The sequence below is a fragment of the Plecotus auritus genome (assembly GCF_963455305.1).
Source record: "Plecotus auritus genome assembly, chromosome: 8".
In the NCBI taxonomy this organism is placed as follows: Eukaryota; Metazoa; Chordata; class Mammalia; order Chiroptera; family Vespertilionidae; genus Plecotus; species Plecotus auritus.
Window position 1 is genome coordinate 45,660,479 of NC_137782.1, and position 24,849 is coordinate 45,685,327.

Here is a 24,849-nt window from a genome sequence, read left to right on the forward strand (position 1 = left end):
TAATCATTTATCTACCTATGTAATCTGTCAGATTTTAATTTTTAAATATAAATAATATTGTGTCCTGCTTATTGTCACTTAACAAATACCATGTCATAGAGAACTTTTGCATTTCTATGTATAGAATCTCATATAGTATTTTTAATATGTCTATCACTCTCTTGGTAGAAATTCAGGTAATTCACAATTGTTCTGCTTCAAACAATTATGCAATATACATAATTGAAAACATATTTTATATCTATGCAAGTATTTTTTCCAAACTGATGCAAAATTTTGCTATTTTTGGATCTTTGAGTGATATGTCAATGATATTTTGTTTTGGGATACTTTTCATATTCTAGGCAAAACTTCCCACAATAAGATACAGAACATTTTAAAAATTTATCAGCATTTACCACATCTTCACAACAAATTTTGTTAAGCGTCTTCATTTTTCCAGTGTGGCAGTTGAAAGAAATTTTATTGCATTTTTACTTTGCATTTTACTGATAATTACTGAGGTTGAGCATTTAGTTTTCTTAGTGATATGTTAATGAATCAATTATTCAGCTCCTTTGCCTATTTCTTTCACGGCATTATTTTTGCATAAAGATATACAGGGTTTTTAAAAGTGTTCTGTGTATGAATCCTTTGATATTTATGTGTAAATAATTTATCCTGATTTGTCACTTGAGTTTAAAGTATATTTATTATATATTGTATTGTACAGTGATTTTAAAATTTGAAGCAATATATTATATTAGTCTTTTCCTTTATGGATTTTAGTTTTGTGCTTTGTTTTAGAATATGTGGTTAGCCTAAGCTTATAAAAATGCCAATATTTTTGCCATATTTTAATATTTTTGTTTTGTGATCCTTTAAGTACATCTAGAGTGTGTTTTAATGAAGTGATGAGTGACTCTAACCTTATAGTTTTATCTGAATAGACATTAGTATAAATACCATCCATTTTAGTATCCCCTCATTGATCTGACTGCTAAACTTTACCAAGTTTGTCAGAGGGTTGGCCACACAAAAGCCAACTACAACTTCCTGCCCACTTTGCTTTGTTCTATAGATGATGGGAAGCTTATACATTCCCTGACCTACATTCCTTTGCCACTAGGGTGGTTGTGTGATTCAATCAGCCAAGGAAATGTTTGCAAAAGTTACTAGATGGGATTTCCACAAAAAGTCAAACTGGCATGCCCTATTGGCCTTTGCTCTGCCATGTTCTTTCTGCTAAGAATATGAATGTGAGTTTGAAGGGGAAAACATCTTAACTATTAGAAACATAAACCAAATTGCAATGAATTATTTAACCCTGTTTTTAGCCTATCTGTCCCATTCATATTGTTTATTCCTACATTATACCAAAATAATTTAATTAATATTCAACTCATACAAATTTAAGTATATGTATTTTTTAGTATCTGGAAAGACATAACCTCATCCTTTGTTCTTTATCTAGATTTTCATAAACTTTTATTGTTTCATTAAGTTTTAAAATTTATTGTTTTGTCATGTTCCTTAAACAGTTCTACTTGGATGTGATATATATTGAATATTGAATGTTTTATTTATTTTGTTTTTGCATCTTAAGAGATTAAACTTTTCTAAGTTATTAATGTAGATAATTATAGTAACAGTTTATCTAATTTGAACTAATTTGATAATGGAGTGCTATTTTAATATATTTGAATGCATTTTGGTGAAATTTTATGTTGGATTGTGCATCTATGCTTATTACTAATATTGTTTTTGTCTTTTTTCTTTTGCTATTATTTCTGGCACAATTCCATGGTTATTTAGGTATCAGGAACTGATGTGGGTATTTTTCCATTGTTTGCTCCACAATACTTTGTATACAATTGGAATTATCTGTTCTTTGAACATTTGGCAGAATTTGTTCTTAAACTATTTAGAGGTTAAATATAGGCTTACTTCTTCAAATTCAAGGGTGAAATTTTACTTAGAATGCATTCTTAAAAAATCTTATATAATAATGAATTGAACATTGTTAAGTTGCTGATTTTGCCACTTATACTTTGCTTTGTAATTCTCAGATGCACAAAGAAAATAAAATGATAAATAATTATGAATTTTATGGATCCACATAGCATTTTTTTTTAGCTTAAGTGACAAAGGGAGTCCCATATCAAAAATAGTATTTCTTTTAATAAAATAATCTTAGAATTTCTGTTTTTAATTATAAACTTATTATTAAAAACAGATTCTAAATTTTATTTATGAGATTATCAATTTATATTAAAAATAAGAGTGATTTAATGGGAATATTATTAAGAAAATCAAGCAAGTACCCTGATAAAGAAATATTCTTTACAATACTCTTTTGTATGATTATAGACATTTTATATAGATGCTTACTTTGAATCAGTAACAGACAGAGGACCTATTGTTTCCTAAAAAAGTAGGTACCTATATCTCTTCTGAAAAATACTGAGCACAAAAACATATTTTATATTGAAGCAACAGACACATTCATAGTTCCTATGTTCAACCTTTTGTAAACATTATTAATATGGCACTTAACAGCTTTTTAGTTATTTTTTTTATTTTGAATATGTTTCATGGTAATAATTCATACAGCGTGACCCTTATTTGGAATTGTAAACTATCCATATAGACAGAATCAATGATGAGCATTCACTTATCTGGGAGAGTTTTTCAACTAATAAATGAATATATCACTATGGGCTGAATCATGTCCTCCAAAATTCATATACTGAAGCCTTAACACCTCCCACATGATGGTATTTAGAGATAGAGCCTTTGGGGAGGTACTTAGGTAATGTGGCTGGAACCCTTAGGATGGGATTAATCCTCATCATGGGATTAATGCTCTTGTCAGAAGAGACAAGAAAGAGACGGTCACTCTCTCTGTGTATGGGACACAGGAACAAGGTGGCCATGGGCAACCTAGGAAGAGGGCTCTTGCCAGACACAGAATCTGATCTATTAGTACCTTGACCATGGGTTTTCCAGCCTTCAGAACTATGAAAAGTACATGTGATGTGTATACACTTTGTTTGTGGTATTTGCTATAGCAGCCTGGGCTGGTGAAGACAAATATATTCTTCCAAAACGCACCGCCTACACTGCCAACACAGACACACACACACATAATAATGCATGAGTGGAAAGCATCTCAAATTTGATACTAATTTAAATTAGCACAATTTTACTTTGTCAGGTCTATCATCCTGTTTTTAATGTCTGACAAATAATTGACCTAATTTAAATTATAATCATGTTCAACAATATTTTAGAAAAGCTAATTTAAAATCCATATTGACTTTTATAATTAATTAAAATAAGAAAGGCCCAAATTTATTTTTAAGTGTCCATTCAGAAATATCACACAGTAATGGTATAAATTACCTTATTATTTTAAAATGACCTACTGTGTACTAATTTTTATACATAGCACACACATCCTATCTACTAGAGGAAATATGCTAATTGACCCTCACACCATCGCAAAGGTGGTGGCTCCCATAAGGAGGGAATATGCTAATTGACTGCCCCGCCCTCAAAGATGGCAACCACAGCCAATAAGGAGGGAATATGCTAACTGACTGCCACTCCCTCAAAGATGGTGGTGCCCACAGCCACAAGATGGCGGCACCCAGTTCCCTCAGCCCCACCGGGGTGGCAGGGCCTGGCCTTGCCACATGCCTGCCTCTGGAGTCCCCCAGTCCCTCAGCCCCCCATCTGCCCAGGGCCGGCCTGAGGCACAGGCAAACCTCAGATGGTGGCTTCCCAGCTGCCCAGGGCCGCCCGAGGCTCAGGTAACCAGGGCCGGCCGAGGCTTGTGCTGCTGGCAGTGGCAGCAGCAGAGGTGTGATGGGGGCATCGCCTTCCCCTGATCGCCGGGTCGCCTCCCACCCCTGAGGGCTCCTGGACTGTGAGAGGGTGCAGGCCAGGCTGAGGGAACCCCCCTCCAGTGCATGAATTTTCATGCACTGGGCCTCTAGTTTGTAATAAGTGTGATAGGCAACATATAGATAACAGCAGTCACTGAAATCATAAATTTGCTCTCAAAATTGATTTGTTTAAAAGTTTTAAAAATAGTTAGTAAAGATTGCAATAATGTTTTTTTTTTCTTTAAAAGATAGCAATAGCTTCTTATACCAGAAACATTTTAGAAATTTAAAGTTAAATATTTTCTTTTTAATCCATTATTAAGGTTTATTGTTTCTTTGTTCTGTTTTGTTATTAAACTTTAGGACTAAGTTCACAGTTCTTGAAAAAAGAAGACACAGAAAAATCAAGCCTCCCTATCTGTACTTTACAGGTATCCATCATCTTATTTTATTACTAGTGGTCTGGTGAACGAATTTGTGCACAGGTGGGGTACCTCTGGGTGGCCTGCAGGGATTGGGCCAAAACCCGCAGTCCAATGCTGCCTGCAGCTCCTGCCTGCCACTCCCGCTCATCCCACCACCACTGTGCCTACCACAGGCTTGTGACCAATCAGTCCCGATCGGGAAAGGCTCGTGCTGCCACAGCAACGCTCACCAGCCATGAGCCCTGCATCTGGCACCCTCCCAAGGGGAATGGCCTGCAGGAACAGGCTCAAACTGGGTCTCCTACATCCCTGAAGGGGTCCTGGATTGCAAGAGGGCACAGGCCAGGCTAAGGGACCCCACCAGTGCACGATCAGACCAGGGAGGGACAGCAGGAGGGCTCCAGGGCATGTCCAGCCCATCTCACTCAGTCCCAATCAGCTGGACCCCCACAGCAAGCTAACCTACCGGTCAGAGCATCTCCCTCCTGGTGGTCAGTGCGTATCGTAACGACTGGTCGACCAGTTGGCTGTCTGGCCTCTGGTGGTCAGTGCATGTCATAGTGAGCGGTTGAACAGCCAGAGCATATCATTAGCATATTATGCTTTGATTGGTTGTTTGGTTGTTCTGTTCAGTCTATTTGCATATTACCCTTTCATTATATAGGATGTGGTTACTGAATTATTTAAGTATAAATAATTGAAAGTTAATAAAGCAAGAAAATTCTAAATTAATCTTACAATATTGCTTTAAAATAGCCACTTTTAAATTGAGTAGAAAATGTCAAATCTCTGATCTTTAATTGATAGTTTATCATGCTTTATATTGTACAAATTTGTCTCACTTAAACTCACAATATTCTTCTTCCAGGCTTTTTTTAAAATGGGGAAACATGAGCTCAGAGCGTCTTATGACTATTTAAATAATATATCTGAGTGTTCTAAATTAAAGCCTTCTTATTTTAAAATCAGATTTCTTAACTAGTAAGTCTACTAAGATTCTCAGAAAGACTCATGAAGTTAATGAAATTGGGGGAAAATGAAGCGGGCGCTCCCCACTTGGGGGAAGCACTATGGGCACATTTTCTTCAAGAAAACTTGGCTACATGGGACTCTGAAAAATTAAGGATGTTGCCCAGCCAGCATGGCTCAATGGTTGAGCGTCGACCTATGAACCAGGAGGTCAGGGTTCAATACTCAGTCAGGGCACATGCCTGGGTTGCAGGCTCTATCCTCAGTGTGGGTGATGGAGAAGGCAGCCGATCAATTATTCCCTCTCTTCATTGATGTTTCTATCTCTCTCTCCCTCTCCCTTCCTCTCTGAAACTAATAAAAATATATTTTTAAAAATTAAGGATGTTGTTTAAATGAATTTCAAGGCTTAGTGGTAAATATTAAAAGAAATGTACAGTTAAATATTTTTTTCTTTTCAGTTCATCAAAGTTTTTTGTCTCTGCATTGTTTTGTTTTTAAACCAGGGCTAAATACATAGTGCCTAAAAAAATTTGAATGAGAGGCAGGCACAGAGACACAGAGAGACAGAGGGAGGGAGGACCGTGACACCCACCCACTGAGAAAGACACAAAGACACCAAAAGAGACAGATGAGATTTTCATTAGCCCCATATCTGAGCCTGCAATCACATCTTATCTTGAGCCTGCCATCAGGTCTTGGTGAAATCAGGCTGTGTGGTTTGACAAGAACAACTGTATTTTTTGAAATAACAGTTAAATGTGTAAGAGTTTAGCTCCCTCCTCCACACCAAGAAAACAACAGTGAATTTCTTTGCAATTTTGCTATATGGGGTTTTTTTAAAGTTATTTTGATTCCTGATCACGTTTTTTTATCTGTGAATTTTCTTTTCATTCTTTGCCTTTTTTTTTTTTTTTTTTTTACTGTGGTTTTAGTGGTTCTGATTTATTCCAGCCACAAATGCCATTAAATTCTTATTATCTTCCCAATGCTATGTGAGGTTTTGCTTTATGTTCTCCAGGAGCAGATGCAGAGATCAGTTAGGAGTGCAAGCAGTTTGTTGGTTTGTTGGGGATCAGGGCAGGCACCTGTGAGAAGTACAGTGGGAAGAGGCAGTAGTCGTCAGAACTTGCCAATGATACTGCTGACAAGGGGTTAATATCAAAATTTATAAACAACTTACACTACTCAACACCAAAAAAAATCACAAACAAGCCAATTAAAAAAATGGGCAGATGACCTGAACAGACATTTCTCCAAAGAGGACAAACAGATGGCTAATAGACATATGAAAAGTTGCTGAATATCACTAATTATAAGAGAGATGCTCATTAAAACCACAATGAGATATCACCCCACACCTGTCAGAATAGCTATACTCAAGAAATCAACAAACAAGTGCTGGTGAGGATGCCGAGAAAAGGGAACCCTAGTGCACTGTTGGTAGAAATGCGGATTGGTGCAGCCACTATAAAAAGCAATATGGAGTTTCCTCAAAAAATAAAAAATGGAACTGCCTTATGACCCAGTGATTCCACTTCTGGGGATTGATCTGAAGATACCCAAAACACTAATTTGAAAAGAACACATGCACCTGTATGTTCATTGTGGTGTTATTTAAGATGGCCAAGATGTGGAAGCAACCCAAGTGCCCATCAATAGATGAGTAGATAAAAAAAGTTTCAGTACATTTACACAATGGAATATTACTCAGCCATAAAAAATTACGAAGGCTTACCATTTCCAAAAACATGGATGGACCTATAGGATATTTTGCTAAGTGAAGTAAGTCAGAAAAAGACAAATACCATATGATTTCACTTACATGTAGAATCTAAAGAACAAAATAAACAAAATTGAAATAGACACAGTGAGAGGACTTGGGGTTGCCAGAGGAGGGGCAGGGTTGGGAGACAGGTGAAAAAGGTGAAGAGGTTAAGAAATACTGATTGGTATTTATGAAATAGTCACAGGGATATAAAGTACATCATAGGAATCTACCTAATCAAAGAGTAACATGCTAATTGACCGTACCTTTGCGATGCCCACTAGCCAATCAGGAGTGAGTATGCAAATTAACCCAACAAAGATGGAGGGTTAATTTGCATATGCAATGCCAAGTGGCCGGGGGCGGGGCGGCACCCTCTATCATCACCATGGTGACGATGCAGGCATTCCGCACCACCCCAGCTGCTCCAGGCAGTGTGGGAAGGCGGAAAGGCAGCTCTGGCCAGAGTGAAGGTGGTGCCAGCAGCCAGGGGAAGGAAGGCCCATTCTTGCACGAATCTTCATGCATTGGGCCTCTAATATAGTCAATAATGTTGCAATCACTATGTATAGTAGCAGGTGGGTACTGGAAATATCAAGGGAAACACTTTGTAAAATATATGGTTGTCTAACCACTATGCTGTACACCTGAAATTGATATCACATGTCTCATGTGCCATGTGATATAATTTCATAACCAAAGAGATGATTAGATTTAGTTATCAATATTTGTATACTAGCATTTTGACAAATGTGCAGAGTTATAAATTGGGTATTATATTTAAAGATTTAGTATAAGACAGATTTACTTTAGTCCTGGCCAGTTTTGCCCAGTGGTTAGTGTGTTGGTCCACAGACCAGACTGAAAAGTCATGGGTTCAATTCCCGACCAAGGTACTTCGGTTGCAGGTTCTATCCCTGGCCCCAGTCAGAGCACGTGTATGAGGCAACCAGTCAGAGTTTCTCTCATATGGATGTCTTTCTCTCTCATTCTCCACCTTGTCACCTCCTCCCTCCTTTCACTGTCTCTAAACAAACAAACAAAAAAAATCAGTGGAAAAAATATCCTCAGTGAGGATAAAAAAAAATAAAAATAGGTTCACTTCAAATTCTGATAATGTTAGCTATTGTTTTTAAGACTATATTGTTTCCATAGTTACAGCATGAAGCTCAAAAATCTTCTCTTTTCTTTGTAATATGCAAAAGGATAATTTATAGTATTCTAGTAGAGTATAATGTTCATTGAATCATGTAAATATAGGGTATCCCCCCAAAAATGTATTTACACTCATTTCTGTAGATGATTTTAAATTTTGAAAATGAACTGTGTATTAACAAACACTGACTTTATAATCATTCAAAGTGTATACATTTTTGGGACACCCTATATAGTTTGTGTTTTACCCTCAGAACCACTCCAGCAAATATGCAATTATGAGCAGGAATGTTTGTTATTGGATATGAAAAACAATGCTTACCTTTTTAAAGTTCTTATCAAAATAAACTAGAGAAAGAGGAGAGAAATAAAATTGTTTTAGCTTAGTTGATTTTGTCATATTATTCTAATTATACAACTTCATTTTCATTCATGGTACTCTAAGACACCATGTGGGTTTTTTTTTTTTCTTTTTCTTTTTATTGACTTCAGAGAGGAATGGAGAGAGAGAGAGAAACATCTATCTATATAAAAGCCTAAGCGACCATCACAACTGAACAGATTACTGAACAGGCTGCATGGGGCAACCATCTATCTATATATAAAAGTCTAAGAGACCATTGCAACTGGATGGATGACTGAACAAGCTGCATGGGGCAACCAGGCTGGCAGGGGGGTTAGTGAGGGGCAACCAAACAACTGACCAGTAGGCTACGTGGGGCAACCAGGCTGGTGGGGGGGGGGGGTAGTTGGGGGCAACCAGGCCAGCAGAGGGGCAGTTGGGGGTGATCAGGCCGGCAGGCAGAGGCAGTTAGGGGTGACCAGGCCAGCAGGGGAGGCAGTGAGGGGTGATCAGGCCAGCAGGCAGGGGTGGTTAGGAGTGATCAGGCTGGTAGGGGGGGGCAGTTAGGGGTGATCAGGCAGGTAGGCAGGTGAGCAGTTAGGAGCCAGCATTCCAGGATTGTGAGAGGGATGTCTGGCTGCCGGTTTAGGCCCGATCCCCGGGATTGGCCCTAAACCAGCAGTTGGACATCCCCCAAGGGGTCCTGGATTGGAGTGGGTGCAGGCTGGGCTGAGGGGACCCTCCCCCCCATGCACAAATTTTGTGCACCCGGCCTCTAGTCAATAATAAGAGAGGATCATTGATCGGCTGCCTCCAGCACGCCCCACACTGGGCTGCCTCCTGCATGCCCCACACTGGAGATGGAGCCTGCAACCAAGGCCTGTGCCCTGATGGGAATTGAACCATGACCTCCTGGTTCATGGGTCAAAGTTCAATCACTGAGCCATGCTGGCTGGGTGGCACCATTTCTTTATCCAAAACAAGGCTTGAAGGTTAGAATACGTAAACATCTGTTGCACTTCCTTTAGTGTCTCACTTTGAAGTTCTTTTCAAACATGTTCTTCAAGATAAAGCCCAATTAAGGTCTGACATTCCATACAGAGAGTGAGAAGGAGTCTTCTAAGTACTGATCACCCCTAACTACTCACCTGACTGCCTGATCTCCCCTAACCACCTCTGCCTGCCTGATTGCCCCTAAGCATTCTGCCTGCCTACCTAATTGACCCTAACCACTCACCTGCCTGCCTGATCACCCCTAACCACCTCTGCTTGCCTGATCACCCCTAACCCCTCTGCCTGCCTGCCTTATCGCCCCTAACTGTCTCTGCCTGCCTGATCTCCCCTAAGCACTCTGCCTTCCTGATTGCTCCTAACTGCCTCTGCCTGCCTCTCTGATAGCCCCTAACTGCTGGCCTGCCTGCCTGATTGCCCCTAACTGTTCTCTGGGGGGCGGCCGGACAGGGGGAGGAGTCATGGTCGTTCTGGTCCCTTTTTGTTCTGGTCATTCCTCTGTATTGGTTGCTGGGCTTTTAGGATATAGGAGATATATATATATATATATATATATATATATATATATATATATATATATATATATATATACTGAATTCTCAGGCAACTTGAATTTAACTAAATTCACTAACATTAGATGTTGGGATGACAGCAATTTGTCAGAAATGTATTATTAGGTGTGAAGCCACATTTTGTTAATTTGTTTGATAAAATATGAAATATACACAATCTGCTGTCATCTTGTCTGAAGGAAGCCGAGTGTCGCAGCCTGTTTTTTTGGCCCCATTTTTGCATCGCTGTTTTGCATGATGTCAACAGTCACAAATGTTGAACTATTATGCTTGCTGATGTTTTGACAACACTGTACACCCATCATCAACTATGTTAGGTGATAAAATTAACACAATCAACCCTATTGTAGTCACTCTGAAGTAAAAAATGCCTTTTTAGGGATAATAATAGCTTCTTGCGAAGACGCTGCTTTTCCCCTACTTCTGCAGTTGCTGTTGGTAATTGGTATGTGTCAATCTCTCCCACCTGATGTACCTGTGCATTTATTTTGTTAAGTGACATTTTGATGATATGTATGAATCATGTGATGCTAATAACAACTTTTCATCTCCAACTCATTTTTGTCTTTATATACTTATATAAGCAGAAAATTATTATAGTTGTATAAAAAAACAGTTCTACACATTATCTGTGATCTTAGAGAATTTCTATTTCAATTTGACACTAAAGAATGTCACCATTTGATCATTCCTGCCATCCTATCAATCATACTCTGAGACATCATTTCAGAGTAAGAGAGAAAAATGGTGTTCTCAAAAAAATCCACACAAAACAAAACACCATTCATACCTCAATAAAGGCATGATGCTGGTCACAGGTATCAGGGCTATCTAATTACAGAGAAAGCATGCCATTCATTCTGATGAGAAAACACATCATGTCAAGAACACTATTGTGGAAAATACTGAAATGATTTATAACATTCTGGCCTCTGCTGTATATCTCCAATAAATGTTTCTTGATGGAGTAATGGATGTCAATTTTAATGTCCATGTACATTTTCAGAATTGTATTCTAAGAAATCTAAATATATGAAAATGATACAAAAACATCTCTGTAATCTTGATGCTATGGTAAAATATTTTATGTTCATCAACTTTTTGAATACTCTGCAACTGAGCATGAAATTTGAAATGGAATTTTAAGTTTCCTTTGGGATTTTACATTTCTAAAAATAAAATAACTCTTTTAAAGTAACTCCATTTTGTGAAGTAGCACCTTTAAAAATATATGTAAAACAAGATTGACATGGTAAATTAACTAGAAATTTAATGTATATTCTACTATGAGCTTACCCATATTCAGGGCTTTGTAAACCAGAAACAAAATGGAGGTCCTGATCTCTGTATTCAATGATCTTGCACTCAAACAATATAATAATATTTTAAAAGAAAACAGATTAAATATAAAATGTGTAAGGAAGTAATTTTTGAATTACCTAAAGAGATACCATTAGTATTTTTAAGGTCTGTTAGTGTTGTTTGAGAAGTACTTATGAAGGAACTAGAGGCCCAGAGCACAAAATTTGTGCATGGTGGGGGAGGGGTCCCTCAGTCTGGCCTGCACTCTCTCGCAGTCTGGGACCACTGGTTCCTAACTGCTCCCCGCCTGCCTGCCTGATTGCCCCTAACCACTCTGTCTGCCTGCCTCATCACCCCTAACTACTTGTCTGCCTGCCGGATCACACCTAACTGCTCACCTGCCTGCCTGATTGCCCCTAACTGCCTCTGCCTCAGCCCCCACCACCGCGGCTTTGTCCAGAAGGACATCCGGAATTACGTCCAGAGGTTGTTCAACTGTCCAGTCTAAGTAGCATATTATGCTTTATTATTATAGATTGGTGCTTAATATGGAATTTGAAGAAGTGATAAGCTATGGATAAAAGTTTATAAACTTTTGAAAAAAATTAGCCACAAGTGATGACTAGAGACAAATAGTTATTTAGAACACCTAATAACTTAAAAATCATAAAATATCATAGCATGCATATTATAAATAAAATTATAGTTATAAAAGATCTCTACATATATAAGCAAAGGAAAATTAATTTGGTTTTGAATGTGTTTAATTCCAACTAAAGTAAACTTAAGTAATTTGCAATGATGTAATAGCTACCACTAAAATAAACTGTCTGGGAATAATTATTTAGGTTCTTTTGTCTATTAATAGTCATAAAATTTTCCATTCATAAAATAAAATAAGCTCAAATTATTTTATACCATTCAATCTGTCTATACAAAAATATTCTTTGCCACATTTGAATGTTTTGATTTCTTGTTATATTAACTGCTTTTGCCAATTTCCTTTTTTAAGACTAGAAATATCTGGGGAGCAAAGATTTTAGTTGTCCTATGTACAGATGTTCTTATATAATCACATATTACAATAGGAGATACGGCAAAATAGACAGTGATGTTGACTATAGTGGATCCCCTCACTTTGACTGACACTAGAATTAGCTGGCTTTACATAATTGACAAACAAAAACTATGGGAGATCAAATTGTAGCAGATATAACCATTTCTAATATGGGGATGAATTATTAACAAAACAAAAGGGTGTAAGAGGAAAACATCATCAATAATGAATGAAACCACTCCTAAAAAAGAGCTGTGGTAACACTGAGAGCTAGGAAACCAATGTGTATTTAGTCTCTCAGTGTGTATTTAGATGTTACTTGCTGAAAATGTAAATTGTCAGTTTCTGCTGAGATGAGAAGAAAACACAACTCTGGTGACTCCCCATTAACACAGCCCTGGGGAGGCTGTGAAAGGAAACAGTCTAATGGATTCTGAAAATGGACCTATGAACCACAAGAAAGCACTGGGGGAGGATGGCTGAGTCATGGCGTAGGAGGGTGGATGCGTTTGCTCGTGCTGCGAAAGCAAAGTGCCACAAGCAAGTTGGCTTGAGTAACAAAAGTTTGTCTTAGGGTTCTGGAGGCCAGAAGTCCAAAATCAAGTGTCGACAAGGTTGATTCCTTCTGGGTTTGTAAGAATCTGCCAGGATTCTCTCCTGGCTTCTGGAGGTTTGCTGCCCATCTTTGGCATTCCTTGGCTTGTAGATATGTCACCCCAATCTCTACCTTCATGTTTACATTGAGTTCTCCTATGTATCTATGTCCAAATTTCCCCTTTTTGTGTATGGACACCTGTCACAGTAGAATGAGAATCCAGCCTGCTCCAATATGACCTCATTTTAACAACTAATTATGTCTGCTAGAACAATATTGTCTTAAAAATTTACTTCTAAATGCATATTCAATCATATCCTTCTACTTCAAAATCTTTAATTAACTTGTTATCCCTTTCCCAAAAAATAAAATCATTCACATTTTGTGGCCTGCATTTTTGAAGTTCCCCAATGTTCCATCCACTTGTTCTGTTTACCATAGGCCAACCTTCCCCAGAGAGCTCCTTTCACTGAAAAATAACCTCAAAACCTAGCTCAAATGTTTCCTTTTTGGATATTTATCCCTGACCTCCCACCACCCTTATTCTTATGTGTCTTTCCTGCGTGTCCATGCTAACCAGTATTCAAGTGAACTGCAGCACATGCACTTGCGCTTCTGTGTTTTTCTTTCTATTGTACTGTCAGCTTCTAAGAGAAAGAACAATTTCAATATATTTTTAGTGATAGAAGAAAATGTAGCTCCATTGTGTTTTTTTGAAAGAGTAAGAGAATTAATAAAATAGCTCCTTCTCTCTGAGGCAGTCTCAAGTGCTCTGTTTATTTGATGTCCTCTTCAGAAAAGAAAGTTGAGTCACGACTTGCTCAAGAGAATTAGCTATGATTTGAGCTTATTTTTATCAAAATTTAAATTATTCTGTACTTTCAAATTTTTCAAAACGAATATCAGTACACATATACAGTCACACATATATATGAAATTAAATATCTGGTATCGTATAGAACATAATGTTAGGGTAAGGGTTTTCTAAAGCTGTCATGATATTGGAACTAGAGCTAAAAGGAGAAGAGGTGCTTTCTTTCTTTTTTTGGTAACTCTACATCATTGTGGACCATGCCCCTATTAGTTTCATTGATAAAAGTGTTTCCTATGTCAGTGGGTTGGTTCATAAACGATGATGTTATTCCTAGTATCTTATCTTATCTTGGCTAAGAATGTCCAAATATTGCTAAGGTAGAGCAAAGATGTGCTTTAAAGTTTGCATCTTCTTAGGGAAGAGAAACAGTGCCAGAGCCAGAATATGCTATTAGTGAGAACCCGGAAATGAGATTTTCTGTAAGGCTCCAAGGAGCTCATAAAATATTTAGAGGGTCCTATGCTAATATCACATCAAGGGATGTGCTGCACTTAGCTTTATGGGTTATGGTAATAAAGTAGATAAAATAAAAAATACCTTTTTCATTTACTTGTAGTATTTTTTGTCCTTTCATTGTGAAAATGTTAGTTATCCAATAGCTCTTTCACCTTTATCATCATAGCCAATAAAAATCAAGTGCTGGCCATGCTCCATGTTTTGGACGTGTGACTCTAAACAGAATCCTCAGAGCGATGGTGATTCTCTGGCCACTGTATGCAATGTAACTTGGGTAGACTGTTAGATCTGTCAATAAATGAATTGTCATGTCCCTGTCTGAGGGAAGTATTGTTATTGGAACAAGTAAGCTCTTTTTCTTTTTCTTTTTTTTTTCTCAATAACAAGCCCCTCTATGCTCTCTCACCACAGGATGGAATTAAAGGGGTTCAGAATATGCCACTCTCAATATGCCAGTCTGGCACAAAGATGCCTTGGAGCTGAGGCAATTGGAAACAACAACAACAAAAAAACACAGACCCAAGATAAACTTTCTGCCATCGCACATCTGCCTGGAAGCAGACTATAAATCCCCTTGTGAAGGTTGTCACCACCCCACTGTGCCAGGGAGGGGACACCAACCTTCTCACTTGAGACTGCAAGGCACTCAGAAGTCTACAACAAACCTTGCTAGGGCCTCCTCATCTTCTATTAGTTTCTTCCACATATGTATCTTTTCACAGTTTACCACCCCTAAAGCCTACATCCCTTTTCTTGTCACTTATCTACAAATTCATTGTTCTTGTTAAGCTGCCATAAAAGTCCCAAGTTTTAACCACCCCTTTGAGTTACTCATAAGTGGGTTTCTCCTATACATATTGGCACTGCACGTGATAATAAATTCTGTCTTCCTCTTGTTCATCTGTCCGTTTTCAGTTTAATTTTTATTTTATTTATTTTTCTCTTTTTCTTTTTCCCTTTTATGCATTTTTTTATTGTTTGAAGTATTACAAATAGTAGTACATATGTCTCCTTTTTTTTTTCCCCATTGACCTCCCCCCAGCCTCCCCTACCCCCCAGTACATGCCTTTACCTGCCCCGCCCCCCCCCCCCCCCCCCCCGCCAGTGTCTTGTATCCATTGGTTATGCTTATATGCCTATGTACAAGTCCTTCGGTTGATCTCTTACAGCTCCCCCCAACCTGCCCTGCCTTCCTGCTGTAGTTTGACAGTCTGTTCAATGCATCTTTGCCTCTGTATCTATTTTTTCCCCATTTCTTTCCTTTAAAAAATCTTGCCTATGCAGACTAGAAATAAACATATAATAACAAAAAATGTTTGAGTCCCAATTTCAATGTCCAACAGTTCTGAGTCCCTGTTTCAATGTCAAATAGTTCCTTATTTGTACATATCAGCAATGATATCTTGATGGTGGGCACATGGTGGCAATGCAGGTCCGACCCTCTCTGGTTTGGTCTTAGGCAACCAGCTGCGTCGCACAGCTGCTGACAGCTAGCATGGCAAGGCGTCGTCAGCGTCTTCCATCTCTGGACTGTTTATCCTCTTGTCTTCGTGGTTGGAGCAGACCTGTCAATTCCTCTCTGTTGCAGGAATCCACATGGTCTTGGTGTTGTTTTCTGAAAATATACAAGCATATTCTCGAACAAAAGTTAATAAAGGAATCTTTTCTATATAATTGATTTGGGATCCTTTTTATTTTTGCCTGAACGATTTTCCTTTGTCTTATTTAGACACCATGTGTGTTTTTCATGTGTGTCTTGCTGTTAGCATTACAAATGAAAATTAATTTTGTAAAGTAAAAATTTTCTAGATGTAATTTACTTATGGGATATTTTTCCTTACATGATATTACCCTACTATCCCCCCTTTTTTTGACTAATGGAGGCTTTTGTAAGTTTTATAATGCAGTCTTGATAACTTTAAATTTTAATTTTTTGCACAAAAATATGACTGCTTTAGGTTCATTGCATGTTCAGGAATTTTACCATGAGATGAACTACCAATAGAAATTTTAGTTACTACTTTAGGAACAGCTTTTTGTCCAGTACAATTAAATTTTCTTGAATATTCACTTATTTCAATTAGCCTATTTAAATTAATCTGAAAACTTGATTATTATTTTACTGTCCAATTTAATACTCTACCAACAATCTTAGTTTACCCTGTAAATATTAGTGGAAAGGATTATTTGCATTCTTGAGTAGGCTCTGAGCATTCCTGGTGCTAGGCTGGATTTAGATATAGGGCAGCTGCTGTGGGCCAAGTCTCTGTCTGTTACCTGGGTCCCAATCTGAGCTGGGCCAAGTCTCTGTCTGTCACCTGTGTCCCGATCTGAGCTGGGCGTGGGAAGCAAAGCAGCCATGGGGGCAGGAGACCTCCCTCAAACGGGGTGAGGGTTCAGGACCCTGCAAGGTTGGGGTGGTGAGGGTCTGTGCCCCACCTCTGTTGACCCCCAAGTTCTCTCCTGATGGCCCCTCTGCGACTGTGCCTGTCTTAGGTTGTCCCTTCCCTGAGGAATCTTACCCGTCCCTGGCTAACCAGTCATCCTCCAGGGCCCAGCATGGTGATGTGAGGTTCACTTCTGTCTCCTTGGTAGCCTATGCCCCCGTGGCCTCCATGCCCAGCACCTGCCTTGGGATCCCCTGGCCTGCTGGCGGGGCCCCAGCACTGATCACATATCTCTGGGAACTCAGGTTTCTTCTCCAGGGAGGGCCCAGCTCACAGGATTGGGCGAGAGACAGATCCATGGTACCAGCCACCACAAGGCTTCAACCTCAGCATGAACAGAAAGCTCAGGCAACAGCTGAGGGCAATTGGATTGTGAGAGGAGGGTCCCTCATGGCACAAAAGGCAAGAGGGGCCAATATAGAATGCTCAGGTGTCTTCCCAGTGCCGTAGTTCCTTCTGAAAGGGATTAAATCCTTTCATGTCCTTTTTTTAAAAATTGCTGCCAAACATTCAAAGAATTAGTTTGTAAGTTTGTTTGGGATAATTGTGCAATATGCTGTTGTAAAATATCTAAAATTATAATGACATTGTAGAATAATATCATGTAAGGATATTCTTTGCTCTAGGCCATGGCAATTCAATTTCAAACTGGCTGTCAATTTCTTTTTGTAACTTTATATAAACTTTGTCAGGGAGGCAAAAACACTAATTACTTACTTTAGTTCCTGCTTAAAGACACTAATCATCAGAGAGATGCAAATCAAAACAACAATGCGGTACCATCTTACACCTGTCAGAATGGCTATCATCAACAAATCAACAAACGACAAGTGTTGGTGAGGGTGCAGAGAAAAAGGAACTCTTTTGCACTGCTGGTGGGAATGCAGACTGGTGCAGCCACTGTGGAGAACAGTATGGAGTTTCCTCAAAAAACTAAAAATGGAACTCCCATTTGACCCAGTGATCCCACTTCCAGGAATATATCCCAAGAAACTAGAAACACCAATCAGAAAGGATATATGCACCCCTATGTTCATAGCAGCACAATTCACCATAGCTAAGATTTGGAAACAGCCTAAATGCCCATCAGCAGATCAGTGGATTAAAAAACTGTGGTATATCTACACAATGGAATACTATGCTGTGGTAAAAAGAAGGAGTTCCTACCATTTGCAACAACATGGATGGAGACGGAGAGTATTATGTTAGGTGAAATAAGCCAGGTAGTGAAAGATAAATATCACATGATCTCACTCATTTGTGGAATATAATGAATGGCATAGACCAGGGGTGGGCAAACTTTTTGACTCGAGGGCCACAATGGGTTCTTAAACTGGACCGGAGGGCCAGAACAAAAGCATGGATGGAGTGTTTGTGTGAACTAATATAAATTCAAAGTAAACATCATTACATAAAAGGTTACGGTCTTTTTTTTATTTCAATAGTTTTATTCATTTCAAACATTTTAACAAGAAGAATGTAAACACTAATTATTATAATTTGAAACTTCAAAAAATGGAGGAATCATAGCACAATAACATACCTTATATTGAAGATGGCAAAGGCAAAATAAAATTGCCTAACAAAGGAAAGGTACAAAAGCCTTTCAAATTAAACTTAAATATAATAAAATAATTTAAAACTAAAACAAATAGAAAAGAACAAAATGTGTAAACAGTAAATTAAACATTTTCTTTAGTGCAACTTCCAAATTATGCCCGGGACGTAGATGTAGATGGCAATGTAGACTGGGTTGAAAGGTTTTTGGTCTTTAAAACATCAACTTCAGTGGGAACAGTGTTGTTGGTCTCCTTTTTAGGTAATGCTCTGATACTGTGCTCTCCAGGGGCGTGTCTCCCTACATCACCACGATAACGTGTCTATGCATTCCCAGGGTGATGTCAGGGGACGCGTCCGCGGGCATTACAAGGAGCCTCTGGAAGATTGAGAGGTTGTTCCTTCTACTGAATGGGCAGATATAAATCTGCCCACTCAGAAGAAGGACCTGCGGCCGTGTTTCCCAACGTTTCCATGTTAACACTGCTGCTGGTGAAGGAGCGGAGGGGAGAGCAAGAGAACCCTCTGCTCTTTCAGCTCCGCTGGCCGGATAGAACAGCCCAATGGGCCAGATCCAGCCCGCGGGCTGTAGTTTGCCCACGGCTGGCATAGACTGATGAACAAGAACAGATCCAGAGACTGAGAAATGTTGATCAGCACGTCATACCTCAGGGAAGGTAGGGGAGGGGGGGTAAGGTGGAGAGATCAACCAAGGGACTTGTGTGCATGCATATGAGCCTAACCAATGGACACAGACAACAAGGGGGTGGGGCATAAGTGGGGGGTGGGGGGCAATGGGGGAATAAGGACACATATGTAAAAAATAAAAATTAAAAAAAATTAAAAAAAATTATAAAAAAATAAAAATAAAATATTGAATCTAATCCATACTAGTGATCACCATAACCTTAAGATAAATTGTTTCATGTGGCCCTAACCGGTTTGGCTCAGTGGATAGAGTGTCGGCCTGCGGACTCAAGGGTCCCAGGTTAGATTCCGGTCAAGGGCATGTACCTTGGTTGCGGGCACATACCCGGTAGGGAATGTGCAGGAGGCAGCTGATCAATGTTTCTCTCTCATCGATGTTTCTAACTCTCTATACATCTCCCTTCCTCTCTGTAAAAAATCAATAAAATATATTTAAAAAAAAATTGTTTCATGTGACAAAGATTTTTAAATGAAACTCTCTGTAGCCCGAAAAGTATTTTGGAAGGAAACAAAGAGAAATTTCCTTCAAAAGTGGTAAGGATTGTAATTGAATGTCAGTTTAATTTTCAGGACCCCAGCTGAAGAACCTAAGAGAGCAGTTGATAAAGATTTATTTATTTATTTATTTATTTATTTATTTATTTATTTATTTCCACCCTACTGATGTAACAGGGAAATTGAGGAATATAATTAAGGTATTTTCTTGGACTGATGAGTAGGAGAGCATATGAATAAGATACATTTTGAAGGAAGATGTGTTTCTTTGTCTCCGTAAATACGGAAACTAGCATGATGTTGAACCACTAAGTAATAGGACAAAATGGATAAGTCATGGGAAATGTTAAGAATTCTCTGTGACTGGCAATAGAAACTATCGAAATCCAATGCTCTTTCATTCCCTAGAGAGAGATTGTCTAGCTCAGTGGCTGGCAAACCGCGGCTCGCGAGCCGCGGTTTGCCACTCTATTGACTGAGTTTGCCGACCTCTGGACTAGACTAAATGTTACCGTGTAGTTGGAAGCTGTGAGGATTAAGCAATTGTGGCATATTGTGTGCAAAGAGGTAAAGGGTAGTATATGACAGTGGTCGGTAAACTCATTAGTCAACAGAGCGGCAAACTGCGGCTCGCGAGCCACATGTGGCTTGTGAGCCGCAGTTTTCCGACCACTGGTCTAGCTCATCTTATTAACAGGAATGGTTGTGTTGATTTATCAACATAGAAAGCTACTCTTGTGGCTAGTGTTGTAGTTTAGGGGTAGAGCTTATGTTTTGCATGAATGAGGCCCTAAGTTCAAACCCTGGCATCTCCAAGTCCCTTCACTGGCTGCATGGACCTGTTCTTTAGGCTTATTTATTCTTCCTAGGGGACACTATATATTCAGTGCTACACATTATATAAATTACTGTAATAAATAAACTATATGCAAAACTGGTGATGTAATAATGGTATTTTCTTTCACTATTCATAGTTTTTTATCCATTAATCCAAAATAAAAAGCTGGCCTTTCCAAATTTAATTTATTTACATCACTTAATAGTCTACTTCTTTTTTAAAATTTAAATTCTTTATTGTTGAATGTATTACAGGTGTCTCCTTTTCCCCCCATTGACCTTTCCCCACTCACTCCCACCACCCAGCACATGCCCTCACTCCCCTACTGTATGTGTCCTTTGGTTATGCTTATATGCATGCATACAAGACCTTTGGTTAATCTCTTACCCTAACCCCCACCCTCCCCTGCTTTCCCTCTGAGGTTTGTTGGTCTGTTCGATGCGTCTATGTCTCTGTATCTATTTTTGTTCATCAGTTTAGGTTGTTCATTATATTCCACAAATGAGTGAGATCATGTGATATTTATCTTTCTCTGGCTTATTTCACTTAGCATATGCTCTCCAGGTCCATCCATGTTGTTGCAAAAGGTAAGAGTTCTTTTCTTTTTCACAACAGCCTAGTATTCTATTGTGTAGATGTACCACAGTTTTTTAATCCATTCATCTGCTGATGGGCAGTTAGGCTGTTTCCAAATCTTAGCTATGGTGAATTGTGCTGCTATGAACATAGAAGTGTATATATTCTTTCTGATTGGTGTTTTTGATTTCTGGGGATATATTCTAGAAGTGGGATTACTGGGTCAAATGGAAGCTCCATTTTTAATTTTTGGAGTAAACTCCATACTGTTTTCCACAGTGGCTGCATCAGTCTGCATTACCACCAGCAGTATACAAGGGTTCCTTTTTCTCCACTTCCTCACCAGAACTTGTAGTTTGTTGATTTCCCAGAAATTGACCCAAGCCATTATGCTGGATTAATATTTGACAAAGGAGGCAAGAGCATACAATGGAGTCAAGACAATCTCTTCAATAAATGGTGCTGGCAAAATTGGACAGATACATGCAAAAAAATGAAACTAGACCACCAACTTACACCAAACACAAAAATAAACTCAAAATGGATAAAAGACTTAAACATAAGACTGGAAACCATAAAATCTTAGAAGAATCCATAGGCAACAAAATATCAGACATATCTCGTAACAATATCTTTACTGATAAAGCTCCTAGGGCAATGGAAACTAAGGAGAAAATAAACAAATGGGACTACATCAAAATAAAAAGCTCTGAACCGCAAAAGAAACCGTCAACAAAACAACAAGAAAGCTTACTGCATGGGAGAACATATTTGGCAATGTCACATCCAATAAGGGTTTAATCTCCAAAATTTATAGTATAGGGAACTCATATTACTTAACAAAAGGAAGATAAACAATCCAGTCAAAAAATGGACAAAGGACTTCTAGAAAGTGGACATACAGAAGGCCACTTAGACATATGAAAAAATGCTCAAAGTCACTAATCATCTGAGAGATGCAAATCAAAATGACAATGAGGTGTCACCTCACACCTGTCAGAATGGCTATCATCAATAGTCTACTTTTTTAAATAAAACCATTTAAGTGGTCAAATAAAAACCTTACCTGCTCTGCCATGGGCATGGCCCACTTAAAGAATAACAATATAACAAAATTATTTATAGCACTCCTTATTTCTAAATTATTCTCACATATAATATGCTTTTAGTATTCGCTGCAAAGTTATGGAAGGTAATGGAGCCAGGAAGGTCCATATACATCTCACATCTTAGTGCTGTGGCTGGTTATCCTACACAATTCCATGATGTAAAGGTTCAGTAATCCATGGATTAAAGTGGGTTGTTTTTTTTTTTTAAGATCAAGCATTTTAAAGTTACCTTTGTGGTACAGTTTTGATCTCCATCTATAAAGATGTGCAGAATGAAAAGTTTTAAATAGCTCCTGTAATCTTTGGTGAAGAGCAAGTTGAATCACATCCACCTCACACTGACTTTCAGCTTATCCACAGTGACACATGTTGACCTTAGGCATAGTTAGTCATGAGGAACTGAAGATAGTACATTTTTTCATGTGATGGGTGACCTTGTTGATCATCACACAGATACACAAATTCATGTTTACTCTCTACTATTAAGTATTGACCTGTTTTGAAGAATGTTACATGCTTTTCTGGGGAAACAGTGACATGAACTCAGGTTTGTTTGATAGAATACTAGGTGAAGTGATGTCTTTGCTGAGTACTCTTTTTCTGTATTTGGGGTCTATTTGAGCATCTGGTTGTCTACCTTCAGCCTCACAACAGTCAAAGTGTGTTTACTGTTCTAATATGAACAGACTTAACTGTCATGATGTCAATCCCCCTTTTTCTCACATCACACATAATGGTATTTGCTATGAATGAAAGTCCAGTGTCCCCTCCATATTGAGCATCATCCTAAAGTTGGCACTGACTGCCTTGACTTGTTTGCTTTCTGAATAAAACCCAGACGTCAGTAATTCCACACTTAATTTGCGAGGATAAATCTAGGACCTTCAGATCAAAGACATTTTTAATTATGTAATACAATGTTGTGCATGGATTCATGGTTCAGAAGAACGTTAAAAACTCCTTTAACTTATTCACAATTTTTGAGAAACTATTACACATGAGAACTAATTATTAACATACTAGTGGTCTGATGCACAGATTCATGCACATTGAAAGGAAATTAATTAGAAAAAAGATTTGTGCGATAATTACATTACTGCAAAAAATCACATGTCAAAATAGTATATATAATATAGTATTATAAAATTAAAACCTGCATGTGATTGGCATCACTCTAACTGGTGCCAATCACATGCAGTTTTTAATTTTATAATACTATATTATATATACTATATTATATATATATAATATAATATAATACTATATTATAGCTTTATATGTATTGCGCATGTGTAAGTCAATGTTTATTTTTAAATTGCCAGTGCGCATCATATGCACCAGCCAGTCAGTCAGTCACACAGATGGTCATTCACTTAGCCTTTTATATATATATATATATATATATATATATATATATATATATATATATATTACACATTTTTTCACTTCATTTGAAATAGTATCTCTTCTTGGCATGCTCTTAATGTCAAAGTTCCCTGTCTTAGCACACTTAGATGTTTGGGAAGGGAGAGAGAAGGTTACATGACCAGCTTTGCCCCTGTCACTACTGCCCAAGGCTGTGTGACAAGCCCCATGTTTTCCTGACAGTTAACTATACTTTTTTTTTCTTTAAGCACTTATGTGTGACTAAACTGTCAAGCTCTTGAACTGAAGTCAAATATCATTTTTTTTTTATATCCTGGAAAATGAGAGACTGCCATAAAATTAAAACCAGAAACCATAAAAATAAATAAGTATTGGGTGTTTTCTATGCCATAGAAGAGTAAGAAAAGAAAAAAGAATTAGTTCGACGACTCAGTATAATGACAGCAACAATAATAGCAACAGGGCTTGTTGCTTTCCTTATGTTATCTCATTCATTTTTTACAAAAACCTAATGGTAGAGCTGCTATTTTAAGCTCCATTTTAAAAGAGAGAAAACTAGGGTGTGGAAAATTGCTTTGGGTCATATGTCCAGCAAGGCATGTAGCCACTACATAGAAGTGAGAATCAGGCTGGTCCTGACACTAAATAGCTGTATGACATTGAGAAGTAATTTGCCCTCATGGGTCTTGATTCGATTGCTTGCACAGAGGAGGTGGGATGCTAGAGCTGAAATAGTCTAGACTTTGTTGCTGGTTGGATTCCACATTCAGCATGCCAACTCGATATTTGGGTAGGTTTTACAGCTACAGTGACCCTCAATAGTTTTATTTCACAGAAAATGGAAATAATACATATAGGTATTTGAGAAGTTCACATGTTCCATATACCTTACAGAGTTCCTGATACATTGACAATCAATAATGATGAGTTCCTATTCTTTCCCTCTGTCAAATAATAGATAGAGGACATCCCAGAAGCCTTAAAATTCTAAAACAATGATTTTCACATAAGTCCATTATTTGGAGAATTGAGGGGTACAACTGATGAAAAAATATATATTAGGACATTAAAATGCAATTAATTCCACAGTTATTGTGCAATATTTTAAGAAAAGGTAATAGAATTACATTGGATTCAGAATATTTGTTTTATTGTCCCTGTGATTTTTATTGCACAGTAGGCTGCAAAAACCACCAGAGCCAGCTCCAATTCTTGACATACAATTATCTATATTATAGCTGAAATTTCAGAGTATGGTTTTAAAAAATGCTTTGAATTCAAAGGAAGTAGGAAACATGAACCAGAAAGCTTTGGGAATTTTTAAGGAGTCGAAAGAA

At 38.1% G+C, this 24,849-nt stretch overlaps 2 long non-coding RNA genes across 2 annotated transcripts in view; one reads left to right on the forward strand and one right to left on the reverse strand.

Moving 5' to 3' along the window:
• LOC308257279 overlaps positions 1–24,849 on the forward strand; it is a 330,605-nt gene that overhangs the window by 160,881 nt on the left and 144,875 nt on the right. The window lies entirely within an intron of this gene.
• The window catches only part of LOC308257280, a 61,309-nt gene continuing 51,810 nt past the window's right edge, over positions 15,351–24,849 (reverse strand). Inside the window, exon 4 of the long non-coding RNA XR_013961549.1 lies at positions 15,351–16,011. This is a non-coding gene — a long non-coding RNA (uncharacterized lncRNA). The remainder of the gene's footprint in view (positions 16,012–24,849) is intronic.